Raw genomic sequence first — 17,709 nt, 5'->3', positions numbered from 1 at the left:
CAACTTCAGAGCCTGAGGGCAGTGCCGTTGGCTCACAGCAGCCAAAATCACTAACAATAACAAGAACAACATCAACAACTACAAGAACAGGAGCATAGGCCCCACCAAAATTGGCACAGGAATGGTTTCTACAACAAGGGATTGTTAGTGTCAGTGCAGAAGCTAAGGCAAAAGAGGCCGAGCAAAGCAGAGGAACTCTGAGCATTGAGCGGATGGTCCAGGCCTATCTGGATAATCCAACAGAGGTCTCCATTGATCAAAACACATTGCTGTATTGGTATAGGAAAAGCCGCCACTGGCCAGTGCTCAGCATACTGACGATAAACTATCTGGCTTGCCCTGTCGCAAGTGTCTCTTCTGAGCGTGTTTTCAGTGCTGCCAGTGCCGTTGTAACAGTGAAAAGGACCAGTCTCTCACCCCAAAACGTGGGGAGGTTAACCATGACCAAACTTAATCAGCACTTAATACCACCGAATTACACCATATCTGAAGTGGCACAGCAGGAAGATGATGACGGTGACTTAGGTAATGCAAGTACTGTATTAGATGACCTACTTCTGGGTGAACCACCAGAGTTTGAGTATGAACTCTACTTCCCTGACTGTGACAACTAGGCTTTCAACTTGTTACTTTCTTCCTTATTTACTTTTACTATTTGTATGTTTCTCTGTCTTCTGGTTCGAATCACAACAAATCCATCAACACTATCTTACTCTTGTTATTGCTGTATGGGAGTTGCAACTGTGAGCATTTAATAAATAAGTAAGTCCACTCCTCCAAACCCTGTTCCATCCTGACTAGCCCTAAATCCATTTTCCTCAAGAAAGACATTGGATGCAGAATAGTACAAGAAATCTGTGCCTGCCTTGTCGAGTTGCTCCAAAGAACATGACTGTAGCTGTTCTCCTTTCCAAGCCAAGAGGGACTGCCCCTTAAGAAAAACAGGTAATGATGGGTGGCATGCATTGGGTGCTGACTCTGAGTATTTGGTGTTTGTGTTGTTGTTGTTGTGCACAAAGTGTACTAGTATTATTTAATCTATACACAAAAAAGTGACTCAAGTCAATGTTTCCCTTCTGTGGTTTAATAACAAAATTGTACTTCTACTGCAGGCCAATCCAGTGCATTTCTGAATAAGGAATCTATCCTTGACTCACTTGGTACACTACAGAGTTGGACACCATGATGATGATGACCATACTATGCAAATCACTGTCAGTCAGTAGGATCATAGATGATTGATGTAGTACCTCGGGCATTTCATAAAGTTGCCTAAAAGGTAAACAAGTCAACAACCACAGCAGATCTACATGTCTGTGTAGTGGTAGAGGCGAGTGTAGTGGTATGATTGACAGTGATGCATTGATTTAATTACTTAATTTGGAAAATCCTATGTTGCTGAATATGTGTGTTAAGTCTGGCTCAAAATCTAAGTTAAGTATTATTATTATTATTATATTTCTTATATAGCGCCAGAATCAACCCCCGAAGGGGTATCTCCGCGCTTGCCTTGGGAACCCGTCCTGGTTTTTCCCTGTGAGATAGCCCCTACAGGGCATCCCCAAGGTGAAAGCCAGGCATCCCGCCGCGGGGTGCCGTTGTGGAGATTAGGCAAGCTTAATGCCCAGAGTTGCAGAGTGTGAACCCATGATTAGGTCAGGCACCGAAGCGAGAATTATCGAGTCCGTGGACATTTGAGCTCAACACCCTGCCGCGTCGGGAATCGAACCCTGGTCCCGGGTCTGACCTCTGCTTCAGGGTCTGCCTGCTCTAACCAGTGAGCCACACTTCTCCACTTCTCGAGAGGTTGGGTGGGTGTTGTGGGCCCGCTCTGTCCTGTTGTTGTTGTCAGGTAATGCTGGAAACAGAGTAGTAGACATGATTTAACCATGCTGCCTCTGAAAGTGTTCTTGCTGCACTACTCCATAATTTATGCATTTTTTTCTCTCAATATCCCTTTTGATTTTCCATCTACACTTACAGGCTGGCCTTTACCCTGTGCTATACTGGGAAAAACAACTCACACTTACCATACCGATCTGCATCCACCAGGCAGGCAGTGGAACCCAAGATTGATGGACGGAGCATCCATAGAAGGGAGGACCAAGAGGAAGGCCGAGATGCACCCCCCCCAATATCAATTTGACCAGGATAACATATGGTAACTTAGTATCATTCATCATCTTTTAATTCATTTGATTAATTTTTTCTCTTCAATCATTACGACAGTGTGTTGTTGTTTTTAATGCATGTTCTTTGCTTATAATTGATCCCTAGAGCTATTTTTTTTCTTTGCCAGCTTTAAAAGGAAGTCTGGTACAACAGAACATAAAATGTATGTAATTTGGGTCTCAGTCTTAGTCTCTCTGAGGGCAGACAGGCAAGGCAATTGCACAATAATAATAATTAATAATATAGTGCTGCCCTGTACTGTCTACTACTCTAGTTCGTACTACTTATCATTAACCATCAAGTCATCATCATGCAAGCATTTCCTTTTTTTCCCTTGACAGATTTATGAATATGATGGTCGTCTGCCAAGATTGTGTGTTGTCCATGTGTAGTGTTTGTCTTTGTCAAACATTTCCCTCAAATACCCCTTCCCGGCCATTCATCAAACCCTAACCCTCTTCTCCCGGGCTGTGTGATTTATATTTAGGTGTGACTCTAATAATTTACACCAATAATTGATCAAACACTTGCTGGGGCCGATGTGGTGAAAGCAACACTAACTTAAGGCAGGTTCTGCTTGCCCACACATGCTCAGTATTTGCAAGTCCATTTTTTTTCCAGGGTGACATAATCCATCATAATTAATTACCGCCATTGATTCATCATACTACATCACTAAAGGATACGCTTGTCCACTTCATATCATATGTCGAGTCAACTACAGTTTGTAACTTGTACTAGGCTATCCCTGCCACCATTATGTTTTATTTTACTTTAGCATTGCTAATCATTATTATGGTGTCTTGCTTGGCAATCTTCTTGTGTGCTGTTCTGTACTTCGTTCTATTACTCCTTCCAGAGTCTCCCTCAGGTGACTAACTGTCTCATTTTCCTTTTTTTGCAAATGCTCTTGTCAGTGTCTACTACTACTACCACCACCATGGCATCTTGGGAAACCAAACCATCATCACCTTGCAGCCATCACTTAGCCTAAGTTTCAATAAACATCAATCACAGGTAAGAGAAGAAAGTTGGGGGAGGCATAATTAATAATGGAAATGAATTCTTTAAGTCATACACCTACAACCTTCTGAGTCCAGTTTGCAGACTACATAGACTAGGAGGAGAGACTGCCAGTACTAGTAGGACAGGTCACCCACAAGCACAGATACCACATCTATCTGTTTGTGTGTTACACTAACGGCAGGTTGTTTAAATCAAAAACTGGCTGCAGCCCTGCAGCAGCAAATGAAACCATGTAAAGTAAAAGAGTTACCCCCCCCAAAAAAATCTTTACATCATATGTAAAGTTTAAGTATGAATATAATTTAATCCCCTAACAAAATAAACTAATGTAAAAATCCCACAACACCTGAACCACCCCTCTCCCAAACCCCAACCAATGTCCAAAAAGATAAGGAAATAGTCCAACCAATGTCCAGGGAATTCAATTGGCTATAATAAATAATATTTATAAACCCCTACTTTTCCCCAACGCCCAATCCCCACCCACCAAAAAAGAGATTCTCCTTGGCTTTGCTACACTGGTGCATTTCCTTTTTCTTTTACTTTCTCTCCAAAGACTCTTCATCCAGTGACAGTCTCCACCTATGCTATAATGATTGAATACCATCCAGGCATCCATCCATTCAAAATAAACATGTTTCCCATATTTCTAAATCTCTCAAGAATCCTTAGTTTCACCAACAACACACATTTGTATTTTTTTTAAACCACCACCCATGTGTCCTTCCTTCCTTACTTGTCTTTGAGTTTAACCTATGAAACACTGGGGAGGATTCTTCCTATCACCCATACAGTTTCACCCAACCACCCAGGCAGGCATCTTTTCTATCACCTTGCACCCATCCTTAACCACCCATGCATCTGATTCCTATTAAGCATGGGCAAATTTTGCGAATTCGCGATCCGCGAATTTGCGGATTTGCGAATTCGCGATCCGCAAAATTCGCGGATTTGTGCGAATTTGTGGATTTTTGTTTTTTTGCGTGTTCGCGGGGTTTTTTGCGTGTTCGCGGGGCTTTTTGTGTTTTCGCGAGCCGCTTGCATAGCGAAGTTACCCATGCAGTCATTTATGGGAGAGGGAGGGAGAGATAGATAGATAGATAGATAGATAGATAGATAGATAGATAGATAGATAGATAGATAGATAGATAGATAGATAGATAGATAGATAGATAGAGAAAGAGAGGGAAAGAGAGAGGGAGAGAGAGAACGAGAGAAAGAAAGAGAGGCCGGATCTCTGAAGGGCCAGATTCCTGAGTTGCCCCTACAGAACATACAGCTTTTTATTTTTAGCAAAATGCATATGAAAATTGTTCTGTAAAGGTCTCTTTTAGTTTAACCCCTCCTGACAACTCAAAATGGGTGTATTTGCCATCCTCTCCCTTCTTCCTGTTTTTTATATCTGTAAGTGCTTCCTGATGAGGTTTAATTACTTGGACAGGTGCCTCGTTGCCTACTTGTAACTATTCTCTGACCCTGCTTCAAGGGTCAGAGCAGGGTCAGAGAAAAGTTGCAAGTAGGCAACGAGGCGCCAGGAAGGAATTAGCAGCAGGTGTCCAAGTTGAAGTTAATTTGTTTGTAACAGTTTTGTAAAAGGTTACAAAGAAATTAGGTTCAACTTTTGCCCCTGCTGCTGTAACCCTTGCTTGGCTGAAAATTCGTCCCCGCTGATTCACAAATTTTACCGCGATTTCGCGAGATTCGTGGATCGCGAAATCGCGGAAAATCCGCAAATTCGCAAGTGAAACGGATTTTACGCCCACCCTTCATTCCTATCAGCCACCTTTGCATCCTACGCATCCTTCTCTGACAGTCATATATTACATCTCGCCTGTCCTTCCTTCTTCCATCATTCTTTCCCTTTCTGTTACACCCATTCATCAAGGTCGTCTGACTCTTAGTCGCCTCCATAAAACTTTCCCAGCAGAGTTGAAGTCAGATAGAAGAGCACATTAGTTCCTCAACTCTTGCCGCTAATGCTATTGCTCTAATGCTAAGTAAAGGCTGTCTTCTTCTTCAACCGTTGTTTACAACAACTTAGTCTCTCTCAACATACAGTGTACAGCCTTGCAGCGAATGTGTAACTATTGTCAATAAGTAAGGAATATAGGTATAACTTACCACCGCCCGCCACTGCTGCTGACTCACCTACACCTATGGCAGCTGCTGCATCCGCTGCTCCCTCCTGGCTGGCGTTGCCTGCCCTGCCACTGGCCCCGGCACTGGTGGTCAGTATGCCTAGAAAAAACATTTCACATTTTTTAGATGCCATATACGCCCCCCCTATTTATTCTTTTTCACTAGCAAGATTGAAAAAAATAGTTAAAATACATACATACATCACTAGTACAAAGTGGGTACTAGAGTAGAATAGACAATAGTAGTATGTCCTATCCTATCAAAAATAGTAAAGTATCTGGTTGGGCATTTTGTTGGTGGCAATGTCAAAAAGCCTCATTAGAGGTCTAGAAGAGGACAACCCAGAGGACTTGGCTCAATGACTAGAGCTATTGGTGAATCTGAGTTTTAAATTTTTTTAAAAATAAAGAGTGGCCAACTGGGCAAGCTTAACTATAGACAGACTAATAGTAGTAGTACAGAGAGTCAGAGCAGAAGCAGTTAGAGGCAGGGATAACAAGACTTTATAAAGAGATAGATCAAAGAAGATTTGGTAAAAAAACAAATAGGGAAACAGATATTATAGTTCAGAAAAAATAAGGTGCAGTAAAAGTTAGGGAAATATAATTATTAATATTAACAACAGGAGGACCTACTAGGGCCAGCAGCAGAGCCCTCAGTAGAGGAGCGGTCCTGGCCCTGGGAGTCATCTTCTCCAACTCCCGCCAACTCTGACCCCATCTTCTTGCCCCTGGGTGGCGATCATGTAAGATATAATAAAGAAAGAGACAAACATTGATGATTGGTGTGAAACAAGTAAAATATTTTTTTAAACGCTCAAAAAAAAATTTTTGGAAACACCAATTGCAATAAAATTGACCTATCTAATCTGATCGACTACTGGTATCGCCAGATTTGTGGACAGTCTAGTTATTATTTATGAACTAATCCAGTGTTCCATCATGATTCCAGTATCCTAAAATTAGTTACCACTTGACCTAGCCCACCTATTTCAGATGGGCCAATTGTTCACTAAGTCTGCATTTCCATTTATTTTACTCCTCAAAAATGCAAAGATGGAGGACGCATGCATTCATTTGTATACATCAAATTGTTGGTTGGTTGCTGCTGATGTTCTGCTGCTGATAGTGACTTAGTTGCTATATTATTCACACACTAACAAACTACAAAAGTTTCTACTAAGGACTGGAGTCAGCGCTCAGCAGCACGTGATGTGACAGAGGATGTGTCATGCAGACCGCTAAAAAATAACCAACTAATACTAAGTATTTAAACTACCTATCAATCCACCAATATCTTAGTGACAGGAGGACAAGCAAAAGGACTAGAGTCTCTCTATCATTACCCAACTTAAGTTCTGTAAACTCTCTTACTTAATCAGCCCAAGCGAGCGCAAAGTTGCAAACAAGTAAGATTATTAGTGCCGAGCATCTGTCTAGGGTCTACAAGAATAACAATCACAGAAGATTATTAAGCGTAACTTACCTCCAATGTAAGCAGCAGCTTTTTTGCTATTTGGGAAAAAATAATATTTGCAATAACAGTAACACAGAACAGAACACACAATACTACTATAATTAGCTACTCACCAAGCACCACAATCTCAACAACTAGCAGGTAGGTCCTGCTCCCAGTCCAAGATGTATGACCACCGGTGGGTCAGCTAGTTATGTGTGCGCTTTACCCAGAGCAGTGAAACACTGCCTGGCGCACCCTCGCCCACTGGCGGTGATGGTCCTGGGTAGAGTAACTGGAGCCGGGCCTGCTGCCAAGGTCAAGGTGAGGTGGCGCTGAACTAAAAAACACAAAGATGGCCACCTCTGCCTCAGTAAAAAGGGCCCATGGTTGCACCCCTTCCGGGCATCATCTGGGGCAAAGAAGGCGGCTCTTCTTTGCAGCAGGAGCCTTCTTCTTGCTAGTGGAGGAGGTAGTGGTACCCTTAGCCATGGTTCTGTGTGGGCAGGGCAAAAAAGAAAATGTAGGAGTGAAAAATAAAGTCAGGAGAAAAAGTAGGAGTGTAAAAAAGCAAGTAATAAAAACAGTAGGAAAAAGTCAAAAATCGCAGTAAAAGTAGGAATAAAATGCAAAATATGCATTTAGGGAGAAAGAGGGATAGATAATAAAAAAGGTCAGAAAAACAGTGTAAAAAAATAGAATTGAAAGGATTAGAGCAGGATGAGAAACAGGCCCCAGAACCATGCAAAGAGTAGGAAAAGAGTAGGAAAACAAGATGGTCACGTGGTGAAGTTTGCGCAATATTTCCCCCCAAGCACGCAACCCGTCAAAACATGTTCCCGTAACTCCGTGTAGGGCTGCAGAGTGGTTTTGCAGCTTTACGTAGCCTCGCGATTCGTGGCTATGCGAACTTCGCCTGGGGTTTCTAAAAACACAAGTTGCCACGCAGGGATATATGGTTGTGCTAGACTAGGGGAAAGTCAGAAGTTCAGTCCCATTGCTATGGAATGTGGACTGGATACAGGGACCAGGTTAATCCTATTAAAAAATAATATGCTCTATGGAATTCCAATTGAAGCCCATGTTAGATGTGAAGGACATCTAACATGGGCTTCAATTGGAATTCTATAGAGCATATTATCAAGCCCATTATCGTCGTTTTAGCTGCAGTTTTCTGCCGCTAAAGCTGCGATAATTTTACTGCCTGTCTTGATAACATGCCCATATGTTCTCCAAGTTTGGCACGAAAGGTCTAGTTCATTATTGTGGATTCCACAAGGACCAATGAGAGCACCGAAGGATGGTCATTGGCATAGTGCAAAGAACAGGCTGTGCAGCAATGCAGTCCTTCCAGCATCAGGTCAGCAGGGATGTGCTTCTTCTAAGTCTTCCCCAGGTCCAGAAGTGATATGATGAGTGGCTCAGGAGGTCTAATATTTATAGCTGGTGCTAGCCTTTGAAGGGGAGACTTCCTACACTACCCCACATCTAGTTCTGTAAAGTTCTTCCTATTCCCTGCCAATGCCCCAAGTACTCTAGGGTTACACAACACTGGTGTCAGGTTTCTTTGTGTGTGTGTGTGTTGGAGGCAGCCCTTTGAAATGTAAGTGGGGCAGGGAACAACCTTACACCATCCTGGCAGGATGGCCCATCCTGCCAACACTTAGTTTCCCTTTGTCTCAGAGTCTGGGTGGAATACTCAAAGCCTAACCACCACACTATTTGCAGTCATGTGACCCAGGACACATATGCAGAGGGCATCAAATGGTTAGGTAAAGACAGTTTCAACTTTCTAAAAGCTGTATTTTCAGAATTGTGACGCAAAATCCAACTTTCCTATTAAAGAGGATTTTAAATTATAATTCATTTGAGAGCAAATATATTTTTCCTATCTACTCCTAACATTAAATTACCATTTATTGAGTGTAATATGGTCAATCAATGTTACACAATGAGAGAGATAGGCATTGCAACATTGAAAGACAACTTTTGGAGTTTTTGACTACTAGGACATATAAACCCCAAACCCACATGTCCTACTTTTTAAATTAAAGGCACCCTGCCCTATGAGCCTTTAGGACCTACATTACAGGTGACTCACTGTTTTCAAAAGGAAGGTTTGGGTCTGGTAACAGTTTTATTTTACTATACACACAAGGTCCACCTGACTATGCGTCAGAGGAAGAAGAGAGAGGAGGAGAAAAGCGGTGAGGGGAAAAATAGAGACTGAGTACTACGTATAGACAAGGAGGGGAGAAATTCCCAATAGGACAGGAACCCTCAATCACAGTTAGGTGACATGCTTCATCATATGGGATCCCTCCTCACACTGTAGTGTGGGCTATGACTCCCCAAAGGGAGCAGCAGAGGTGTTTTCTCAATAGATGAGCGTAAAGAGTGTAGTAATTTAACCGCAACTAAGTTAAGCATTAGCAGAAGACATCTGAGTTTTAGCTATTATCGTGACATTCAGTGGACTCCATTGTGTATTCATGGCAGCCATTTTGTTGTCTGCTACATGTTGCCGCGTGCCGACCATGTGCTTTGTCCTATCTTCCTGTTAACTGCACTTGAATTCTGCCCGTCAACGAGTTATATTTAGCATCCCCCACTTTCTCGCATGCCCAGTAGGGTCCACATCTGTTAGTGATTAGTTCCAGAAAGGAATGTGTTTACCAGTTTCCAAAACCTTTAGCTCCTCCGACTGATCGATTGTGCCTTTCAATATTACCTTATATGTACATAAATCTTGCTCTTGTGTTTTTTACTGCCTTCTTTTGAGCCCCTGTGTGGGTATAAATGGACCATGCTTTCTTAGTTTGAGGTGCTACTTCTTGCAATACCGAAGGGTACTGTCTGAACCGTAGCACCACCTCATGAGGTGTAATAAATGTTACTTTTTCTATTCCAGTTTCTGTGCCAACTTCTTCTATTGGTCTAAGGACTTTGTGCAGAGAAGGGCGAACCCTTTGCACTGGTGGGTCTTGCTGAGGCCTGCTATGACAAATTGGCGCCCGACACGTGGGGCTCATCGGTGACTCAGATGCCCGAAGGAGTGGTCGCGACAAAGGATTGGGATCTCGCCGTGGACGATCGTTGCCCGAGGAGACCCGAGTCTTGGCAAACCAAGGAGTTTTTCCCTTCTTTCTGATCTGACCATCCAGGTGGCACCGGTCCTCGACTGAGATCTCTTCCGTCGATTCGCTGTGCAGTGACCATTTGGTCGAATTTAGAACTTGGCAGCTGGAATCTGGATGCCCTGTGAGTAGTAAGAGACATTTTTCGGCACATACTATGGGTTTTGGATGCCCTTGTTTGGTAAGGTGGTTTTAGGCACACTTACTGAGGCATATTTGTTTGGAAAGGCTAGTAAGATTTGTATGCTTTGTAATAATATATATGTGTTGCATCCCATATAGGCAGGTAATGTGGAGACTTTTCTCAAATTTTTGATTTGAATTTGAACGGCACATCGTACTAAAGGTACCTTAAGTGCTAATTTGCTCATAATACTGCATATTTTGCATTATTTTTGACATGCCTATTTTTAGCGCACTTCGTGGGATGTGTTGCTTTTGTAATGGTACCAGTTTGAGACCTGAAGAATCGCAATTGGCTCTCCTAGAGGGGACGCCTAATAGTGATATGTATGTTAAATACGGTCTTTCTCCCATATTGTACAGCACATTATGGCATAAATACACTCGTAAGGATCCTGAGTTACGTTGGCCTATGCATGGGTCATTTGATATACGAAAGATTGAGTATGTGAAACAATGTATGTTTGAGCGGAAGTCTAGACGTGATATGTTTGAATGTGTGCGTATGTGGGAGAAAGAAGTGCGTGAACGAGTGAAACGTGAGCAAGCATTGATTGAAAAAGAGCAACGGAAGAATGTGTATGAGAAAGAGTTTGGGTTGAGAAAGAAAGAGGTAAAATAATTGAAAGAGAGAGAAGAGAAAGAACACAGATTGCAGGTATCTGGCCAATACGCTGTTCGACAACCTCTCTATCCTGTCCTTAAAAAAATGCAAGATGATTTTTTGTTACTAGATCGACCTCCACCTCCGTATGCCATTCCGTCTGCTCCGCCTAACGACGATGATGATTCCGAATCGGAAGAACAAAAGGCGCAAGGCACCAGCTCTATGTTGTCCATTGATCGTGCGGCCTAACTCAGACAGGCCGCTCATAATGCATTACGTAGTACTGCTCCCTCTTCTGATCTTTTAGATAGTATACAAGGGTGGCAGGAAAGGGAGACATTTGCATCGGAAGTTATTGATTTATTTTGGAAATATTCTACAGACATAGAACTTGATGATAGTTCATGCGAAGCCCATGTGGGAAGCCGCGCCCATGTATGTTCCTCCAAAAGGAGCGGGTAACAGAGATGATAAATATTCTATTGATGCTAAAGGTTACTTTATCTATAATTGGGTGTATACTCCCTGGAATAGGGCAGATGTAATGGCACTTAAAGCAGCATTACCTGATTCGTGGAAAAATCCAGCCGCTTTCTATGAGGAAGTTGGGGGTGCCATCAACTCTTGTACTATGACTTTGTGTGATATTGATTTTTTTGAGGATTAATATTACCACCGGATATGTGGAGGACCGTTCATAAAGGTAGTGATTGCACTGCTTTTGGTGCGGAATGGAAGGATATAGAACAAATGGATGAGGAAAGGGAACCTGCTCAAAAGCCATGTAAGTTAATATTAGATCTCCCCGCAGCTATATTATATATGTTAAAAACGATTATTCCCCATGATAGATTGGACTTGACAGATGATACAGGCAGACATCTCTTTGTCGACAAATATGTTACGAACTTGTTACCAGGGATAGCTTAAAAGCCAGTGAAAGTTCTTGGACAACATCTTCGCCAGCATCTGTTTTAACTATGGCCCAATATTATGAGCGTTGGGAATCAAAAGTGAAAGGTAGTGAGGAAAAGAAATGTAAGGGATTAAAAACTAAGGTTATGTTGTCTCAAGCTTATGGTCTGACTTCTAGAGGTTATGATAGAGGTGGACGCAGATCTTTTAGTTCTTCTTACACTTGTTCAAATCTGTCTGTCAACCAATGTGCGTATTGTAAGAAATTTGGCCATTGGGCAGCCGACTGGCCAGTATTCGTGCCCAACAAAATTCACGAGGTTGGGGACAAATGACAAATCGTTCAGGTTATTCAGGGCCTAGAGGAAATATGAACGATCGAGCTAGGTTTGATACGAATGTACGAGCGCAGGATGGGTTTAACACTTTATATAGATGAAATCAATACCAGATGTCTTATTATGTGCAGCCTGATTTTCACGATTCAGCTTATGCATAGGATTGCCTAGGATGGGGTAAGGAATCAGTTGAAGTTCCAGTATATCAGATGGGTCCCTATATTACAGCACATGTTTTGGGTTCTTCTGATCAGTTTCTGGTTGATACAGGAGCTACTGGTAGTGCGTGTCTAAACAATTAGTTCCATGGGCTCCCCTGTCTGGCGTAACTATTACTTTGATAGGTTTCGATGGAACACCTTCCCTTAGCCCACTGGCACAATCACTTGCATTCCATGTTGATAAATTTAGTGCTCTGTGTCCATTTTTGCCTTCCCCAAACACACCAGATAATATTGTAGGTCTCAATATGCTCAAGCATTTTAGAGCTACAATAAGATGTTCTCCTGTGATTGAAAAAGCTTGTCTTGTTAAAGAAAGTATTGCATTGGCTTCCCTCCCTAAAACTTTGTGGGCTACCTCAGATACTGATGTGGGTCAAATGGTTATCCCACCGGTACATATTAGTGTGAAGGAGGGAGCTGTATTGCCACGTTTGCCTAAATGTAGAATTTCACAGGAGGGTGAGGAAGCACTCATACGAATTGTACATGATCTCATTCAAGTTGGAGTTGTTGAGGAAGTTCCATTTAATGTTTGCAACAGCTCGATTCTTCTGATTCTGAAAAAAGATACTGACACTAGGGTATATAGGTTCATCATAGATTTGAGAGAGGTAAACAAGATTGTAGTACCACAGTACCCTGTGGTTTCTGACATTGCGGCACTTCTTACTTTGGTTCCTCCGACTGCAACCATGTTCTCTGTTATAGACTTGAAGAACGCTTTCTTTTCAATCCCTACTCATCCTGATAGCCGATATTTGTTCGGTTTCACTTTGAATAATCGATCGTATTTTGCAGAGTTCCTCAAGGCTATACTGAGAGTGCAAGTATTTACAGCCAAGCATTAAAAAGACAGCTGAATGTGAGATTTCTTTTCGGCAGTTATGACAAGCCCTTTGTTCAGCACCAGTGTTAGGTACTCCAGATTACACGAAGCCTTTTACAGTCTACGTGCATGAGAAAGATGGATGTGCATTGTCAGTTTTAGTCCAGACACATGGCGATAAGCAGCGTCCCTGTGCATATTTTTCATCAGTCCTTGATCCTGTTGCCCGAGCGTTGTCTGGGTTTTTTCGCTCAGTTGCGGCAACAGCTGTGTCAATACGGCAAAGTGAAGGAATAGTTTTGTCACATAAATTGTTAGTGCTGGTACCCCATGTGGTTGATGCCCTTTTAAATCAAACAAAGACGCAGCACTTAATCAGCGCTCGTCTGACAGGATATAAACTGACATTGCTGGCTCCTCACATTACATTGAAGAGATGTTCAACCCTAAACCCAGCCACTTTGTTGCCGTATCCAGTGATTCCGCCTCAGTCACAAGAAACACATGATTGTATATTCCTTACTGAAAAACAGACAAAGGGTTGCATTGATTTGCAGGATACGCCCCTTCCAGATGTGGATGGTGAATTGTGGGTTGATGGGTCCTGTTTGAAACTGCCAGATGGCACGACCTCAGCCGCATATGCAATCACCACGCTACAGTAGTGGAGACAGCTCGTATACCACAGAAATCGGCCCAAGCAGCTGTACTGATAGCTTTGACACGAGCATGTGAGCTTAGTACTGACTTATGTGTGAACATTTATACAGATAGCCGCTATGCTTTTGGAGTGGCGCATGATTTTGGACTGCTCTGGAAGGAAATAGGTTTTTTTACATCCCACGGGATGCAAAAAATGCACGGAGAACTAGTGCATAATCTTTTGACTGCACTGATATATCCAAAGAAAATAGCTATTGTGAAGTGTAGTGCACATAAGAAAGTGACTGATAAGGTTGGACAAGGTAATGCCTTTGCAGACCACGTAGCACGTGAGACTGCGATGCAACGAAGCACTACTCCCATGTATGTAGTGAAGTCACAAACTGAGTGTTGCTATGATGCTAGACAAGAAGTACTAGAGATACAGAAATCTGCTTCTGTGAAAGAACGTGAACAGTGGTCTGAAGAAGGAGAGTTGGATGATGAGGGTTGTTGGCGGAATAAGCAGATGGATAGGTGGAAGCTGCCTATAGCCTTTGTACAACCTATGGTTCAGATGGCACATGGGCTAGCACATGTTGGAGCTTCAGCAATAACAAGATTGTTTACGCAAGTTTGGGAGCATTCAGAAATTGCTAGCACAGCTAAGAGAGTAGTACAGTCTTGTTTGATCTGTCTACAATATAATGCCGGGAAAGGGACACGAACTCCAGCTGGAGGATTTGCTACACCAACTGCACCTTTCAAAGTCTTGCAAATGGATTATATTCAGCTTGAGCGTTGCAACAACCTGAAGTATGTCTTAGTGGTGGTCTGTGCCTTTAGTAAATGGATCGAGGTGTACCCCACGAATGACAATACCGCTATCACTACAGCAAAGGTGTTGTTGAAGGGATTTGTCACTAGATGTGGTGTTTGCAAACTCCTATGGAGTGATAACGGACCTCATTTTTTGGGGGGAAGTTATTAAATATGTCCTGAAAGGAAGAGGGATTAAACAGAAGTTCCATGCGGTGTTCCATCCACAATCAGCAGGATTGGTGGAAAGGTACTCTGAAGCTGAAAATAGCAAAAATACAGGCTTCCACATCTTTGACTTGGCCAGATGCGTTGCCACTGGCATTGTTGTCCATCAGATCAGTACTGCATTCTCGGACAGGTCTTACTCCCTACAAGGTTGTGTTTGGGAGACCAATGAATATTTGGGGAATACCGAAACCGAGTTCTGTATATCATGTACCTTGTGTCTTGATGAATGATTATTTGGCACAGTTAACTAATAGCTTGGTTTCTATTCATCAACAGGTTTGAGAAGCACTTCCTGACAGATCTACAGGTGAAGGCCATGAACTCCGACCTGGGGACTATGTGATGATCAAATCCTTTGAGAGATCGAGCCGCCTGGAACCAAGGTGGCGAGGGCCAGAACAAGACTCCTGGCCACGAGAACAGCAGTTCGAGTGACAAACCGGAAAAATTGGGTACATAGTACTCACTGCAAGCGGATATTGCCAAACTTGGTGGAACCTGCTGTGCTGACTGATCATCGAGAGATCCTGACTACGGAGAAACGCCAAGCTGTATCACCTGACGAATCTGCGGAGTTCTTCCCAGACCAAACGATTCCTGGAGCATCGCGATACAACTTGAGACCAAGAAAAGAGTCTGCCGTTTTGAAAAAGACAGGTTGAGCAACCCCCCTGGCTAGTGGAAACGGGATGCCGATATGACAAGGGGGGGATAAGCCCTGTGTAGTGTAGTGACACCCGTCTTGATCTTCAGTGAAGAAATCAGCGTCTACCCACGGGATAAGAGCTCCTACGATTGTTTTTTTGGTTTTTGGAAAGATTTGATTTTTATTGCGGCTAAGATGAATAAAAGAAAGATCATTGGCGCTATAGGGGTCGTTGCTGTTTTTTATGATTATATCAGTAATCACTTGGTCTGTAGAGAAGATGGCCCCTGCTTGTGAGCTTTTTGTTGTTACTACCCAAGTCCCAGTGGATCACCACTATTACACTCTTCCATATCATGAGCAGAAACATCGTCAATCCTATCTTAATAACACTTTAGTTCAGATGTTGCATCATACTCATAATGCCACAAGCACTACCAACTGTTGGGTATGTGGAATGATACCGGCCCATCAAAAGAAGGGAGGAACAACTTTTATTCCACTTCCTTTTTCGCATAATGGTTCTTGTCGAGCCTGGTACATGCTTTTGTTTGCAACTAAAAGGCCTACAGTAGGTGGACTTCTTTTCCGCCTAAATAAAGTGTGTTATCCAGACAAAGATGGGTATCCTCAAGCTAATGGAACTAAATGGGAATGGGAGGAATACCGACCAGACAATATTTCCACGCCATATGTCTTCACCAACACAAGAGACTCTGCTGAAAGTGAACAATTTGTGATTACTGTTACAAAGACTAAAGCAGATTTGTGTGTACAGAGTGTTGGACAAATTCAAGTTGGAATAAGCGATTGTATTCTGGTTCTGAACATAAATGGTGCAAATTATAGTTCTTTTCTAGCTTCGCATAGCACATACCTTGTATGTGACAATTATTGATATCATCGACTACCAATTGGGTGGTCGGGTGCATGTTTTGTATCTTTCTTATTACCTCTTGTTTTCCTGGCACCTGCATCATATCATCGAGATTTTAAACTGTTTACTGACATCACAATAAATAGATATAGGAGGGCATTAAGTACTGACGAAGTAGACCAAAAAGACACTAGTCTACAACAATATGTCGATTTTAATTTGGGTTTGTTCTCTTTTGTGGATGCTGCATTAAATAGTAGGAAAGTGAGACAATTAACTAGAGTTGTAGAAGCCGTTACTAATCAGACAGCTATAGCACTTGGAAATATTACTGAGGCATTGCAAATTGCAAGAATTGTAGCCCTCCAGAATCGCATGGTATTAGACTTGATGTTAGCTGATCGAGGTGGTGCATGTCGATTTATCGGTAGTAGTTGTCGGAGTTGAGAAAAAAACAGGAGAATTCTGAGCCTCCCATAAACTGTAACACCTTCCAGGGGTACTTCTTAGAAAAAGTGAAGACTATCATTTTGGAAATCAAGAATAGTATGGTGAATTGTGATACTATACATTCTGAGGCCCACAATCCTGCTCACTGCTCTATAGTACAGTTCCCTGAGTTGGATGAGCTGAGCCTAGAGCAGCTAATGGGTAAAACCAAATCTGGCTCCCCAGCGGACCCATGTCCTCCGAGTATCTTCCGTGTGGCACGGCCGCTATTGGAAGCTCGGATCATTTCCCTCCTTAATAGGTCCCTAGAAACAGGGTACTTACCCGGTGACCTCAAGGAGGCGCGGGTTAGACCCCTATTAAAGAAACCAGGCGCAGATCCGGCTGTCCTGAAGAACTATAGGCCGATTTCCCAGCTGCCTTTCCTTGCAAAGGTCCTAGAGCAACACGTGCTGAAATCCCTGTCCCTGTACCTCGAATCCCATGGCTTACTGCATGAGCGACAGGCTGGGTTTCGAGCGCATCATAGCGCCCAGCTAGTAATGCTCTCGGTGTTAGACGAACTGAGAGGCATGGCTGACGGCAAAAAACTGAGCGCCCTGATTTTACTAGACCTATCAGCGGCGTTCGATACCGTCAGCCACGACCTGCTTCTGGGAAGACTGGAGGCCTTTGGGATCAAAGGCCTGGCCTTTAAGTGGCTGCAATCCTTCCTTTCGGGAAGGTCTCAGAGGATACAACTAGGGGAGTCAACATCTGAAGTGGGGTTCTTAGAGTGCGGAGTACCACAAGGCTCCGCACTGTCCCCACTTCTGTTCAATCTTTACCTGCAGCCTCTGATTGCATCCCTGGCCGAGATGGGCTGTAGAGTCTTCAATTATGCTGACGACACTCAGCTACTACTGAGTATCGATAACACTGGGACAGCACAAATCCAAGCTCAAAACATCTTGAGGTACACCGTAGGATGGATGACGGAAAACCTACTAAAGATCAACCCGGACAAGACCGAGGTATTGGTA

The sequence above is a fragment of the Lissotriton vulgaris genome, chromosome 3_1, assembly GCF_964263255.1.
Source record: "Lissotriton vulgaris chromosome 3_1, aLisVul1.2, whole genome shotgun sequence".
NCBI classification, from domain to species: domain Eukaryota; kingdom Metazoa; phylum Chordata; class Amphibia; order Caudata; family Salamandridae; genus Lissotriton; species Lissotriton vulgaris.
This window is presented reverse-complemented; position numbering follows the sequence as displayed.